Genomic DNA, 16,804 nt, shown 5'->3' with positions numbered 1-16,804 from the left:
ATCTTAGCATTTGTACATATCTTCTCTCCTGTTTGTGTTAATTATAATGTAACACATTATAAGGGTCTGAATTTCCAAGGATACAACTGGAAACATTATCTAGTCTGTTTGAGAACCAGGATAGGTAGATTTGACAGGATACACAATCATTATGAAAAGATAACTTCAAATAAAGAAAGCAATCACACATGAATAATCTAAGTGACAGAACTGTGAAACAAGTAAAGGTGTGCTTGATACAAAATAATTATCTCAAATTCTCAGATCGATGAAGGATAAGCAGCCAAGAAAAAATAGCCTGGCTGTTATGACAGAAGTCTGAGAATAGAATGTCGAAACTGGGAGAGGTGGTTCAAGAGACCCGCACAAATGCTATAGTAATCCACCAGTGAGTTCATGCTAGAGTTTTCTTTCCTTGTGCCGATCTGCACAGGATATGAGTTGTTACAGCCCTAGCTAAAGTACTGTACCTATTTCACACAAGCTGTAGCAGCTCTTGCTTTTAGCTCTGGAGATATCAGTACACTCCTGGTTGTGTTATCCAACATGGCAGCTGCCACACCAATGGGCAGGGAAATAGGAACTATCCAGTTGCCTTCCAAAAGCATAGATCTTTACTTATTTTATTTTAATATTGATTTAATTGTTTTGCTAGGTTGGGATAGAAGTTAAGCTGAGAAATGGAAATTGCCACGATCACTTTTTTTATAATCTTGAAAATCAAGATGCCACTTTATTATTATTATTTGCTTTTCTTCAATCTTCTAGTGCCTTACAGGTCACCCAGCTCTAAATTCATAGATACATAGATTTTAAGGCCAACAAGAATATGAATATCTGTTTTGACCCCTAGCATAACACAGGCCATTAAACCTCTGCCTGTAATTCCTGCATCCAGCCCATAACTTCTATTTGAGCTATAACATATATTTTAGAAAGATATCCAGTCTTGATTTAAAGTCATGATATTCCACCATGTACCTATTTTAAAGTGTGGTTATATTCTGAAAAGGGGCTATAGGGAAAGGGCATTGTGGGGTAATATTCTCTCCCAAACTTTCTCAGTGAAAAATTGACTTTTTCAATTGCCAGGTTTGCAAATCTTACCTGGCATCTGGAAATCAAGCTATGTTCTTTCTGGCTGTCTAATACAGATTCAGTAATCAGAATGTAGCTAACAAATTTGTCTCTCAAACAGAAGACTTCAGCTAACATTTCCAGAACTGCACTGATTCTGCAGGGCTAACTGTAGCAGTAAAACTTATTATGGTAAAGCAAAGTAGCAGATATGACTTTGAGGAACACACAGAGCAGATACATTGAGTATGAAGGGCTCATTATAGTCACAATTAGAATTATAACCTGACTTTTATATTAACAAAGCAGCTTGTCCGCTCAACTCATCAAATTGCTATTTAAGGAATTCATTTAAAATAGTTCTCACCTCTCATGTTCAAAATGTAATCAATTTTAATGGAAGATAAAAGGGCAAACAAGTGAAATAAGGGTACAGTTCTTAATATTTATTTATTTATGTTTTAATTTCCTACCTGCTCTAGTGGCTTCTCCGTAACTAATATGCATCTGAAGAATTATTCTCTCTGACTAGTTTGTCATACGTTCGGAAAGTATTTCTGGTTATCTTTAACAATGAACTAGAAATAGATCAAGATAATTGATAACTATAACTGGTGGTAAATTTTTCAGTGGAACAGTTTTGCATCAGAAAACATTGTTTCATCTAAATCATAGTTTCAGGAACTTGTCAATTTTGAAAATGTTCAAAGGAAAATTTTTGAAATGATTCAAAATCAAAATGGCTGGTTTTGTTTCATCTTTATTGTTTCATTTCATGCCAACTTCCTTGTTTTGATTTTTATATGATTATATATAGCATATTTAATATCTATATACATTTAATATTTTATATTGCAATTTTTAACATTATCAAAGCAAAATATTTCAAAATTTTCATTTCACAAAATATTTTGAGATTTCTACTTTATGTCCCAATTTAGGACAAAAACAAGTTTTGAAATGCAGCCATTTCATGCAGGATAGAAAGTCCATTTTCTGAGCAGTTCTACTAATAATTAGATACCTATCTATCCTTCCATTTTCTATAATACTGTTATGAGCTGGGTAAAGCCTGTTATGGCATTGAGGTTTGTGGGTGTGAATTGACCCTCCAGTTAACATACCTGTAAGCATAAATCCCACCTAAGAAAAATAAAAGAAGTGTGAGAACCCTCCCAGGAGTTTTTGCTGAGTACTGTTTTGTATAGATATGGGGGGAGGGAGAGCAGGAGGAGGAAGTTACAGTGTTTGGGGAGTAATCCAGACCAGTGAGGGGTCATGTCACCACCTGCCTGAAACCCTGGTTGCCTTACAATGCTGCTGTAGCTCCCAGCCTGGGACACACATAACCAGTTTACAAGCATGTAGGTCATACCCTGAAGTGTCTGTGTGCTAGACAACCAGGTTTAGCTGCCTGTCTAGAGCCCTGCAGCCCCACTCTGGTTTTCACCAGCCTTGGATACTACCACACTCCCAGTCCTGAATTTTCCCCAAACTGTGTGCTTTGTAATGTCCAACCCTCTCCTGGACAGTTCAGAGAAATAGTAAAGGCACAAACCCCACCAGCTTGCCACATTAACTGGAGTTAACATTCACTTAATTCAGACACATCAGTGGTGGTTTAGATTAATAGTAAAACAAATTTATTAACAAAAGCAAACAGGATTTTAAGTGAGCTGAAGTATGAGAGATAAACTTAGATAGGGTTACAAGCAAATAAAAGTGAAAACACTCATCTAAATGTCTAAAAGTTAATCTAGCAAGGTGCAGGCTTTGTTCAAGATGGATTCTCACCTATATTCAGATGTCAACTCCCACTTTCCCTGCCTGATGGCCCCATCTTTCTCAGCTTTCAGAAGTTCTGTTCTCATGGGTCAGTCTAGTGATGAATGCTAAAGATGCCTTCAGTCCTGACTTATATCTTCCAAAGTTCAATGACTTCATTCCAAGAAGCAGGATGACTTCATGCCATTCTTCCCTTCCAGTGGGCTTCCCATCCCCCTGTATATAAATGAGGCTTCCATTGTTTTGATTCCATCCATGCTTAATTTATATAGGATACAGGCGAAGAGCTGCCTTCTCTCAGGTCTGGGAGACAGGGCCGGCTCTAACTTTTTTGCCGCCCCAAGCAAAAAAGAAGAGCACCGCCCTGCTGTAACACTCCCACCTCCCCAGTGCCATGCCGGGCCGCCCAAACCCTCACGCCCCCCCCCCCCCCCCCCCCGAGCGCCGCGCCGGGACGCCCAAACCCCTGCCCCCCCCTCTGAGTGCCACGCCGGGCTGCTCAAACCCCCGCCCTCCCCCGAGCACCTCACTGGGCCGCACAAAACCCCGCCCCCCAGTGCCACGCCAGGCCGCCCAAACCCTCGCGCCCCCCCCCCCGAGCGCCGCGCCGGGACGCCCAAACCCCTGCCCCCCCCTCCGAGTGCCACGCCGGGCTGCTCAAACCCCCGCCCTCCCCCGAGCACCTCACTGGGCCGCACAAAACCCCGCCCCCCAGTGCCACGCCAGGCCGCCCAAACCCCCGGAGCGCCGCACCGCATCGGGCCAGCCAAACCTCTGCCCCCCCAGCGCTGGGCCGGGCTGGCCAAACCCCCGGAGCGCCAGGCCAGGCTGCCCAAACTCCCCCGAGCGCCACGACAGGCCGCCCTAACCCCCAGAGCACTGGGCCGGGCTGGGCAGCCCAAACCCCCAACACCCCCCAGCACCGCGCCGCCGAAGCCCCCGCCCCCCAGCGCCTTGCTGCCGAAACTCCCCCGGCGCTGCCTGGCCGAAACAACAACCAAAAAAAACCTCCTTGAGCGCCGCCCCACCGAACAAAAAAACAAAACGAAAACAGCGCAAGCGCCCCCCGCCACCCCAACATTGGCCGCCCCTTCTAAGGTGCCGCCCCAAGCACGTGCTGGCTCGGCTGGTGCCTGGAGCTGGCCCTGCTGGGAGAAAACCTGTTTTTCCCTGTTTGGTCACAGACTTTAAAGCATAATATCATTAAGTATCCATATTTCCTCATATTGTGTTAATACATACATTTCACAATGATATTAATCACCAGCATGTCATAAGCTTTCAGGAAAGACCTTGCTCTGTACATTCTTATATAATACAGTAATTATGTATACAATCAGTTGATTCAATTGCTTATCACTTGAAGTTCAGACGTTGTATTATAGATCAGTAAACCTTTCAAATGTATTCCTCAGAGGGTTACCCCTCAAAGTAAAGTTTATTCAAGCTGTGAGGAAGGTGACATGGAGTCTGGTGGTGAAGGAAGCTCCATGATGTTTTTTCCCTCTGCTGATCTTTGCTGAAATGCAAATTGTTCTGTCATCTCCTCCCTCCTGCTGTTTTGATGGTCCTGTTCACTACTTAAATGTAAATATGGATCTTCACTGTCTTTGCCTGAAGATCAGATTGGTCAGAGAATCAAATACAGACTTAGACTTTTGTCTAAGGCAGATCTGTTTACCAACTCCCCTGACATGCTTGGTTTAAACACACTTTAGTTGCAATTCTACGATAGATCCATAACTCTCAGCAGCCACTGTGTACATACATCACTCAAGAATATTAATGATCAATTAGTTATTAGTTTTCAAATGATACTGCACAGACATATTTTGTACAAAGATTATTACAATAATATGTATGGTATGAATACAAGGTTGCTTACTGTCATGGGGTAGAGTGGAGGGAGAGAAGGCAAAACAAAGAAACTGAGAACAGAGAACAACAAAGAGTAGAACAAGAGAGACAGCCCAAAGGAGCAGCTGAATGCATGGGGGCTGACACTGGGAGAGGAAGAGGTTTTTGCATCAGAGAGGCAGGCTGAAATGAGTACTCTTGGTGCTGTGAGCAAAATAAGTTCTTTCCTGTTATCTGATTCTTTCTGCAGTCAGAAACACAGGACTATATATTCTTTGTAAATGAACAAAAGTGCATCAAAGGAATACCTGACTGTCACCAATTTCTACTCCCAACTGGAATACCCACAGTGCCTCAAACGTTCACTAGCTAGTCAGATTAAAAAGGGCAACAATAGTTATTATTACAATATATAAGCCCTTCCCAGGACAATATACATGTAATTGATAAGAGGAGGTTATTTGCCTGTAACTGGAGGTTCTTTGAGATGTGTAGTCCTATCTGTATTTAGATCAATGCCTAGACTTGGAAAAACAGAGATATGTTTTGTATGTGATCACTCAAGAGATAAAGGAAATATGATTGGCTTAACAGAGGTGATCTTCTAGTAAAGGTGGAAAGAAACTTTAGACTACTTATCTGAGAATACCCGGAAGACTGGAAGCTGCCTAATAAATATGCTTTCTTTTACAGGTTTATCGTATACTACAGTAAGCTTCACATCATAATGTATGGCATTGGATCAAATCTATCTTCCCACCCCAAAGAGAGTCACATATAGCCTGAGTAAATTATATGCACAGTGGAAAAAAAATCAGTGGATATTGATAGAGACAGAGTCTTCCCACCATTGGCTAGTCCCTTCACCCTGGAAACTGCTGCTTTCTCACTTAATTCATGGAGAGGGTGGAAACCTACCTTACAATTTTAAGCATGGTGATTTCCCATACACTACAGCTCTTTGATGCACAGGACACATGAACACACACTCCCCTCACCCCAGGTTTCCTGCATCCCACGCTGAACTACACTGGTTCCACTGTATTTATAGCTTTTCTTAGCCCTTATTTGGTCTGGAAGACTTGGCCTTTGGTTGATAGAACTGTTCTGCAATCAGTTTAAATTCCTAGTTTTCCCCATTCTGAGGATCATATAATGCCCACAGATGAGACATGGAACTACCATGCACATCTGTGGAAGTTCAGCATACAGTCAAAGATAACATATACCCCTAGGAATAATGAAGCCAGCCTTCCTAATTTGCTACAAATTGTAGCAATTGTAATATGACTAATACATAGAAGAAACCAGGCTTCCTGCAGCTCCCATTGGCCAGAGACAGAGAACCGTGGTCACTGGGAGCTGCGGGGGATGATGCCTGCGGACAGTCAATGTCAGCAAAATGTCTCGCGGCCCACAATCAGATTACCCAGTTAGACTGCATGTGGCCCACCACTAATGTAGACCCTCGGAAACCTGAAGATTCCCAGGACTGAAATCCAGAAGAAAAAAAGCTCTTAGAATGTCAGCTGCTTTCATTTGTACAATTCAATTCACAAAATGTAGTACTGCAGTACAAAAGTTAGTTATGCACATTTATTCTAGTGCTGGGGGGCATGGATCAGTGTACTTGGCCCAGGCTGGGAAAACTAATGATCCAACCAACAGACCAAATTCGGTGATGAACCCTGGTCACGTGCCACGGTGTGCATATGCTAGGAAGATTCTAGTGCTTTTTAAAGACAATTTTCAGTGTTAAATAGTGCCATTAATGGGTGAACTCTGACCTCTATGAGGGATAGCATGATCTAAAAAGCTGCAGAATTATTATGGTTTCACTGTGCAGGAAGAGCAGTCAAGAGGAAGCCACAAGAAGGATGCTGCAACCCATGTGTATGCACTAGATCTCTCTGGATTGGAACTGGTTGAGGAAGACAGAGGAGATGTGGGAATGAGGCCAGTATGCCAGGAAACTATGTGACTCCACTTTGTAAGTTCCCTTGCAGGAGTGCATAGTGAGCCATAATGCTACTACACCATGGAGGCGGCAGCAGCAGATCTGGAGTGACTGTTCCATGCTGGTAATCTGAGCAGAAGGGTGGATTCCTTCCCCACAATCCTTTTACACGTTTAGGGTGACCAGATGTCCTGACTTTATAGGGACAGTCCTGATTTTTGGGTCTTTTTCTTATACAGGCTCCTATTACCCCCCATCCCTGTCCCAATTTTTCACACTTGCTGTCTGGTCACCCTATACACGTTCCCATGCAAAGCCTCTTTACTTGGGCTTTGAGCAGTTCACAAGAGTGTTGGTTCCAAGAGCACTGCATATTACTCCACACCATACCTCAATAAAGGAAGCCATCAGTTCTGAAATTGACTCATAACAGACATATATTCATAACAAATTAGAAAAGGGCAGACAAAGGAAGAAGTCTTTATATAAAGTTTCTTTTTCACCAATCTCCCTTCAGAAATGAGACACCTTCATGGATTTTCTGTTACATGTAACAAGGCTCAGATTTGATGTCAAATGAATCAAAATCATACACAGAAGGAGAAAAAAACCCTCATAATGCTGTTTCTGTGTTTTTCACAAAGCCATATCCATCACATATGACATTTTGTGTCATTGGATACTGACATAAAGGCAGGCCAAATCCAAATCTAGAGGCTTCATAAAGCAATGCTCAATCACCCAAGATGTTTGGGTTTGGCATTCAGATAAATCTGGATACACAGTATGGCTAAAATAGCATGAGAAATGATTTTCTTGCATTATTTCTGTGTTCTGTGCTTTTCATGCGTGATGCTATTTGGATTTTTTCCAAACCATTTACTCAGACCTAGTTCTTTCTAACTGTGTACTTTTAATACCTCTGAAATGAGTTTTTCATGGAAAAACTGAAACTGCAGTGGAGAAGTGGACAATATTCTTAGCAAAAGATTCTGTAATTGTAGATGGAAAACACCAATATGAGAAAACTCACATGATTAAGACATCTATTAAAAATAAATTGTACTCTAAAGTAAGCTACAGCTCAGATTAATATTATGTAGAAACAGCAGGCAGAAACATTCTAAGAGCACTTATCTATAAATCTATTTGACCAACAAAATGAACACTTTACAATTCTGTACCTTTTCAGCAGTGGAATTTATTTTCCCCTGTTTAGATGCACTTACTTTCCCTCCTTGCTCCAGTTCAGGGGAAAAAAAGGAATGTCTTTCAATAATAAGGTAATAATGTCTTATTAACCTAAATTTCACTGAAATTCAAACCAGTATGTACCCTCCTGCAGAGATACCCACAGGGGAGGACTCAAGAAATTCCACAAGGTTCACCTTGCAATGTTCCCTTCAAATTGCCCCTTCATGGTAAGCGGCTTGGGGGTCCAAAAAGGAGGTGGGGGGTGGGGGAGATCTACCTAGCCTTTCAAAATCCCAGGATTTGTGGAAAAGAAACCTCTCTCAACTCATGTGGAAGGTTGGCCCCTTCATGCTCTGCCCCTCACCCCCACCCCCACCCCCACCACCCACCCCCGGCCAAGAAAAATTGCTTCTAAAAGAGTTATGCTGCCATTGGCTAAGCATCCCATTCTTGTCTAATTTCCTTTCTAAGAGATTTTCAAGCATGTTGCCTGACTTAAGACACCTTAAAGCAGTGTTATTTTAAGTAGGGCTATCTGCACGGAAGGAAGCATAAATGCTGCAGAAAATGGCTTGTCACTCTTCTTGCACTTACTCTCTGAAAAGCCAAAACAAAGATGCTTCCATAAATTCAAAGAACACATAATGAGGTCACAGAGGTGGTGGGTACTTCTAATTTTGTGGGACCATCCAAAAAGATCCAGTAGACTTTAGTCATCTCCACTTGAGAAATCAGTGGGGATGCCTATGACTTATAAATCCTGGCTTCCTAAAGAAAGGCATCTAGTTCCATGCTTGGGCACCTAGATAAAAGTGGCCTTGTTTTCACAAATGTTGTGCACCTGTGGCTCTATTGGCATTTGTAGGTGTGCAGCATTTCTGAATGTCAAGTCACTTTACTGAGGAGCCTAACTTAGGCACCCACATTTGAACATATTGGCCAATGCAGACAGAAATCTAAAGCTGGTCAAAAAATTTCAAACAAAAAGGCTTTTGTAAAAAAATGGCCTTTTTTAAAATACTTTTTTATTTTATTTTCATGAACATGTTGTTCCTTTTTCCCTGATGTTTTTTCCCCCTCAATTTGTATTGAAAACATTACAAGTGTTATTGAAAAAATTATAGAAACTTTTTATTAACCAAAAACTGGGTTTCTGGGAAATGAAAAATGCTAATAACCATTTTTTAGGGCCGTCAAGTGATTAAAAAATTAATTGCGATCAATGGCACGATTAAAAAAATTAATCGTGATTATCGCACTGCTAAACAATAATAGAATACCATTTATTTAAATATTTTTGGATGTTTTCTACATTTTCAAATATATTTATTTCAATTGCAACACAGAATACAAAGTGTATAGTGCTCACTTTATATTTATTTTTGATTACAAGTATTTGCACTGTAAAAAAACAAGAGAAATAGTATTTTTCAATTCACTTAATACAAGTACTGTAGTGCAATCTCTTTATCATGAAAGCTGAACTTACAAATGCAGAATTATGTACAAAAAACTGCATTCAAAAATAAAACAATGTAAAATTTTAGAACCTGCAAGTCCACTCAGCCCTACTTCTTGTTCAGCCAATCACTCAAACAAGTTTGTTTACATTTGCAGAAGATAATGCTGCCCGCTTCTTGTTCACAATGTCACCTGAAAGTGAGAATAGGTGTTCTCAAGGCACTGTTGTAGCCTGCATCGCAGTATATGTACATGCCAGATGTGCTATAGATTTACATGTCCCTTCATGCTTCAGCCACCATTCCAGAGGACATGCATCCATGCTGATGACAGGTTCTGCTCGATAATGATCCAAAGCAGTGCAGACCGACACATGTTCATTTTCATTATCTGAGTCAGATACCACCAGCAGAAGGTTGATTTTCCTTTTTGGTGGTTCGGGTTCTGTACTTTCCGCATCGGAGTTTTGCTCTTTTAAGACTTCTGTGAGCATGCTCTACACCTCATCCCTCTCAGATTTTGGAAGGCTTTTCAGATTCTTAAACCTTGGGTCAAGTGCTGTAGCTATCTTTAGAAATCTCACATTGGTACCTTCTTTGCGCTTTGTCATATCTGCAGTGAAAGTGTTCTTAAAATGAACAACACGTGCTGGGTTATCATCCGAGACTTCTATAACATGAAATATATGGCAGAATGTGGGTAAAACTGAACAGGGGACATACAATTCTCCCTCAAGGAGTTCAGTCACAAATTTAATTAACACATTACTTTTTTAACAATTAATGAGTGTCATCAGCGTGGAAGCATGTCCTCTGGAATGGTGTCCGAAGCATGAAGGGGCCTATGAATGTTTATCGTATCTGTCACAGAAATACCTTGCAATGCCGGCTACAAAAGTGCTATGCAAATGCCTGTTTTCACTTTTTGATGACGTTGTAAATAAGAAATGGGCAGCATTATCTCCTGTAAACACACTTTTTTGTCTTGGCGACTGGCTGAACAAGAAGTAGGACTGAGTGGACTTGTAGGCTGTGAAGTTTTACATTGTTTTGTTTTTGAGTGCAGTTATGTAACACACAAAAAATTTACATTTGTAAGTTGCACTGTAACAACAAAGAGATTGCACTACAGTACTTATATGAGGTGAATTGAAAAATACTATTTCTTTTGTTTATCATTTATACAGTGCAAATAGTTGTAAAAATATTTATTATTGCAGTGCAAATATATAGTCTCAAAAATAATATACACTTTGATTTCAATTACAACACAGAATACTATACAAAAAAAAAGAAAAACATCCAAAATATATAATAAATGTCAATTGGTATTCTATTGCTTAACAGTGCAATTAAAACTGTGATTAATCACAATTAATTTTTTGAGTTAATCGTGTGAGTTAACTGCGATTAATTGACAGCCCTACCATTTTTATAACCTTTTTAACTTCACATTTTTAAGTACAGAATTAGGTTATTATTTTTCAATCTACTCTCTAAAAACTTTCATTGATTTAAACAGGAGTTTTCCCTGCATCAGAACTTCAGGATTGAGGTCGTAAATTTGAGAGGTCTTTTGGTTTTGCTACTGCGAAAACAAAAATATAAAAACTGTCCAAAGGAATCAGTTTAACGACAGTGAAATATTATGCACGTGAAGATCAATGTGTTCACAAATTATCATACAGAATTACACATTATCGTTATACTTAGTAATTATGTTGGAAAAATATAATTATGCATTATGATGTATCTGTATGTATTACAAGTAATTATGCCCCCTCCCAAACAATATTTCATGAATAATTCATTTAAAAACAAGGAAATTCATAAAACAAAAACTACCCTAAAGTACTATTGAGAGTTTTTAAGACCGAGAAAAAAGTGACAAATCAAGGAATTATTGAACTTCCAATACCTGGAGAAAGATCACAAAGAGAAGTGGAGCAGATTAAATAAAATGCAAATCTGATATACTAATGGCTATGGAAAGGAGAATTTATTTGAAACTACTTTAGTATTGTGGGTTCTACATTCAGCAACAGAGTGGAATTTGTTAAGTCTTGTGTGTGTGGGGGAAGGCGGTTTCCCACTCACACCCTTCTTTTTTTGTCTCCATAGCAGAGCTCCCATCTCTTCTCCAGATTACTGACCTGCTCTTGCAGTCACAGAATTTCTGATTTAGTTTTCTGCTTCCACCTTATCAACCTAACATTGTTGTATTCCAGAATGCTCCACTCCTGACTACTGCAATGTAAGACTAGCTATCACAAAACACTATTTACCCTGTAGTAAGTGGGAGAAACGTATTCTGGGTGGTGTAGGCAGCAGGACAGCCACCATCAGGAAACAAAATCAGGAGTTTGCTAATGATGATGACACACTGATGAGACAGGTTGATAATGAGGATCATGGATAACTGAATTGAATAGGGAAAGCAGATTAAATTTGCAGCTGGAGGAACCAGAAATGATGTGTATCAAGAAAGAAGATCAAGGGGTATTTCTATGAGCTGGTTACATAGACACGCAGATTTGCAGTGATGAGCACAATATTAATGAATAGTCAGACAGATCTCTGTGTGGGGGGAAAGGCAATACTATAGGGGAAAAGGTTTGGATTGCAGGGTTGAAAATAGAAGCTGAGGGGTTTGGCTGAGCCATTATGATACTAGATGTGAGGAAATTTCATCTTGTGGTGGGCAGCTGAAACTGCATATGGCCAATGTCATTTGGGTGGACTGGACAATGCTACTGAGGAGACATTGTACCAGAAGGGTGTGCCATAGGCAGTACATCTATTGCACTCTCTTGGGATCGCGATGGGTGCCTATCTTGTTTCCCAGCATCATTCTCAGGCTTCAGAGGTTCCTAGGGAGTCAGTTGGAAGTGTGTCCATGCCCCACCAGCTAAAAGTCTTAGGGAGCCGGTCCCCATGTCTCCCTTGCTTTGGGGGTTCAAACAAAAAAGGCAAAGTAAAACAGGTCTGCAGCCCACAAAATAATTTAGTTTCACCCCACTTTCCTTGCCAGGCAACAGAGTAAATAGTTTCTAAGGTAAGGGCTGGATCTTCTAAACTCCTGATGGTCTGACGGGGCCCAGGCTGACCATTCTGATGGGAACACAAAGGCCTCTCTACTTCTCCAGAGGGTTCTGAGCTTGGCTCCTCCCTTCTCCAGATACAACAGGCCTCACAGACATCCTGGATTGGAGATGATTGTGTCCAGAAGTGCTTGTTAACCCCTTCCTGACTAGGGGTGGGAACCTGTCCTACCACAGGATGGCAGAAAGTGGAAGGAACAGGTGTACCAGAGACAGTCTAAGTACTTATAAGAACCCTATCTCTGCAGCATCTGGGCACATCCAATGTTTTTAAATAATAACAATCTCTTTTCCTTCCTTTCCAGAGTATAGAAGAAAGCACTTGATTCATTTACACTTTTGTTTTGATGTAACTTATTGAGACTAAGCAAAGTCAAAGAGATGAATTTTTCATTTAGTTTGGAACTGGGTGAGTTGGACAGTGAGTTCCGGAATCTAGAGCCAGCACCTGTGCAAGTTTTATCTCCTACAGTCATAATTCTCCCCATTTTGGTCTAGATTTTTTTTTTATTCCAGTAGAGCAGAGCTGCCATGGGAGAGCATGATCCTTGGAAGTCATATCAGGACAGCAGGATAATGACCTTGGACTGCTTTCAGGATTCAATGGGGAGCAGGTGAAAAGAGCATTTTGTATCAGTTAGCGATTCTTTAGGGGTGTGACTTTAATCTTAGGCTTACTGAGTTGCACAAATAAGATTGGAAGTCAGCAATACATGGGTCAGAATGGGCAGATCCATGTGTGATAGAATTGAGCACTGTCCTTTGGCTAGTCACAGACTGAACTCTGAGTCTTGCCAGGTTTAGCTATAGGCAGCTGCCGTTCAACCAGGAGTTGATTTCAGCTAAGCTTTGGGATTGCTGGGAAATGGTGAAGTTTAGATTTGATGTAAAGATAGTACCGGATGTCATCAGCATACTGCTGGCACTTCAGTCCATGCTGTCTTATCATTTTTTTTCAAATGGATTCATATAGATGTTGAAGGACTATGGATTAGAGGTGGAAATGTTTCTCCAAGATCACACTTTGGGTTCAGTCTGAGATAAAGACCTAAGTCATTTCAGGATGTCAGGTACCACAATGATATGTGCTGGCTCTGTGCTATGTCTATCCTAGAACCTGGATGAGAGGGATCTAGGATGTTGACAGTTAATGGGTAGCATTCGAGATTGTTTTCTTTTGCTAGATTCTCAATTACGTTGTTGTCTGAGAGCGGAAAATATTTTAATATGGAAGAGTTGGTGAAGCAGAAAATGAGCCATTGAGATCCCATAAAATATACCTTTTCCCATCTAAAATTAATGTTCGGCTTACAAATCCTCAGACTAAAATAGATGGATACACATAAGTGGAAGACATAAGTACATGGGATGGGGTAATTTTTCAAAAAAGAAGACAATGGAAAGAAGAGTTTAAAAAAGTTTAAAAATAATAAGCTCAAAGACAGAAGAAACAGAGGTTGATCGGTGAAAACAATCTGCCTTGTTCTGTACGAGAATATTAGGAAGCAGCCAAAGAGACGTCCTGCAAGACATCTAGATTCCAAACATCTAAGGATGATGACAAATAATGTCTTTATCTGCATTATAATACTAGTTACTCTAGCTACAATACTTATATCTTCAGTCACAGGCAAGATGCTTAACAAGGCTTGACAAATGCACCCGCCCACTCACCAGTGATGAGAGGAACCATTCCCTGGCATGTTGGGACTTACCCATCAGTTTCTGCAGAATTTAAAGTTTCGTTTAAAAATCAAACAAACACACAAGTACACAGAAAGCAGAAACAGAAGAAAGGCTTATATTTCTAGGCTTTATTTTTCTGAACAAAACCTTCCTAATGTGTACGATGCAGTACTAGCTTCCAGAATCTGAGACAGCCTGAAACAGTAAAGCAATGTGAACTGCCTAAAATGTGATGTACGTCACCCTTTGTAGTTTTCTTGTATTAGTTTTACTCCTCAAAAGTGGTAAACACCCAGAACTTCTGGGAAATTTCAAACATTTCTATCTTTCCCCCAATTTGTCATGCACTTTGAGCACTCTCGGCAACACAGAGATATTTTCTGGGTGCTAGCATATTAGATGATTTGTAAAGGATTTCTCTGACTACTGTGTTTCATATACATCGTGTCCCTCTTTAAATCCTCCACATAACATCAACTAATAATAATCCAATGAAAACAATATATATATATATATATATATATATATATATATACACAGACTCAGAGATTAAAATAAAACTATAAAGATTAAGGGGATTGTAGCTGGTAAGTGTTGCTGCTGAGAGAAATGCAGAGTGGGAGCACTGCCTTCTCACCTATAGTTCCTACGAAAATCTCCAGCAGAGATAGAGCCCACTTGGGAGCTGTGACTAACAACCACTTCTTTCTAGGACACAGATATCAAGAGATCATCTAGTCCAGCCCCCTGCTCAAAGGACCAACACCAACTAAATCATCCCAGCCAGGGCTTTGCCAAGCCGCGCCTTAAAAACCTCTAAGGATGGAGATTCCACCGCCTCCCTAGGGAACCCATTCCAGTGCTTCAACACCCTTCAAGTGAAATAGTTTTTCCTAATATCCAACCTAGACCTCCCCACTGCAACTTGAGACCATTGCTCCTTGTTCTCTCATCTGCCACCACTGAGAACAGCCGAGCTCCATCCTCTTTGGAACCCCCCTTCAGGTAGTTGAAGGCTGCTATCAAATCCCCCCCTCACTCTTTTCTTCTGCAGACTAAATAAGACCAGTTCCCTCAGCCTCTCCTCATAAGTCATGTGCCCCAGGCTCCTGATCATTTTTGTTGCCCTCCGCTCGACTCTCTCCAATTTTTTCAACAACTTCATTAATTATCTGAATGATGGGCTGGGTTGCACCCTCAGCAAGTTTGTGGATGACACTAAGCTCTGGGGAGGGTAGATACATTGGAGGGTAAGGAAAGGGTTCAGAGTGACCTAGACAAATTATAGGATTGGGCCAAAAGAAATCTGGTGAGATTCAACAAGGACAAGTGCAGAGTCCTGCACTTAGGACGGAAGAATCCCATGCACTACTACAGGCTGGGGACTGACTGGCCCTAAAACTGGATGCAATATTCCAGATGTGGCCTCACCAGTGCTGAATAGAGGGGAATAATCACTTCCCTCGATCTCCTGGCAATGCTCCTACTAATGCAGCCCAATATGCCGTTAGCTTTCTTGTCAATAAGGACACACTGTTGACTCATATCTAGCTTCTCATCCACTGTAATCCTTAGAAAGAACAGGAGTACTTGTGGCACCTTAGAGACTAACAAATTTATTTGATCATAAGCTTTCATGGGCTACAGCCCACTTCATCGGATGCATAGAATGGAATATACTGCAAGAAGATATTTATACATACAGAGAACATGAAAAGGTGGAAGTAGCCATACCAACTGTAAGAAGCCAATCAATTGAGATGAGCTATCATCAGCAGGAGAAAACAACTTTTGAAGTGATAATCAAGATGGCCCATAGTAGGTGTGAGGATACTTAACATGGGAAATAGATTCAATTAATGTAATGACCCAACCATTCCCAGTCTCTGTTCAAACCTAAGTTAATGGTATCCAATTTGCATATTAATTCAAGTTCAGCAGTCTCTCTTTGGAGTCTGTTTTTGAAGCTTTTTTGTTGCAAAATTGCCACCTTCAAGTCTGTCACTGAGTAGTTAGAGAGGTTGAAGTGTTCTCCTACTGGTTTTTGAATGTTATGATTCCTGATGTCAGATTTGTGTCCATTTATTCTTTTGCATAGAGACTGTCCAGTTTGGCCAATGTATTTGGCAGAGGAGCATTGCTGTCACATGATGGCATATAGCACGTTGGTAGATGTGCAGGTGAATGAGCCCCTGATGGTATTGCTGATGTGATTAGGTCCTATGATGTTGTCACTTGAATAGATATGTGGACAGAGTTGGCATCGGGCTTTGTTGCAAAGATAGGTTCCTGGGTTAGTGTTTGTTGTATGGTGTGCGGTTGCTGGTGAGTATTTGCTTCAGGTTGGGGGGCTGTCTGTAAGTGAGGACTGGTCTCAGTCTGCAGAACTGCCGCTTATCCAGTCAGCCCCAGCCTGTAGCAGTGCATGGGATTCTTCCATCCTAAGTGCAGGACTCTGCACTTGTCCTTGTTGAACCTCATCAGATTTCTTTTGACCCAATTCTACAATTTGTCTAGGTCACTCTGGACCCTATCCTTACCCTCCAATGTATCTACCCTTCCCAGAGCTTAGTGTCATCCACAAACTTGCTGAGGGTGCAATCCAGCCCATCATTCAGATAATTAATGAAGAGTTGAACAAAACTGGCCCCCAAGACCGAATCCTGGGGCACTCTGCTTGATACTGG

The sequence above is a fragment of the Malaclemys terrapin genome, chromosome 1 (assembly GCF_027887155.1).
Source record: "Malaclemys terrapin pileata isolate rMalTer1 chromosome 1, rMalTer1.hap1, whole genome shotgun sequence".
NCBI lineage: Eukaryota > Metazoa > Chordata > Testudines > Emydidae > Malaclemys > Malaclemys terrapin.
Note: the sequence above shows the minus strand (reverse complement) of the source record.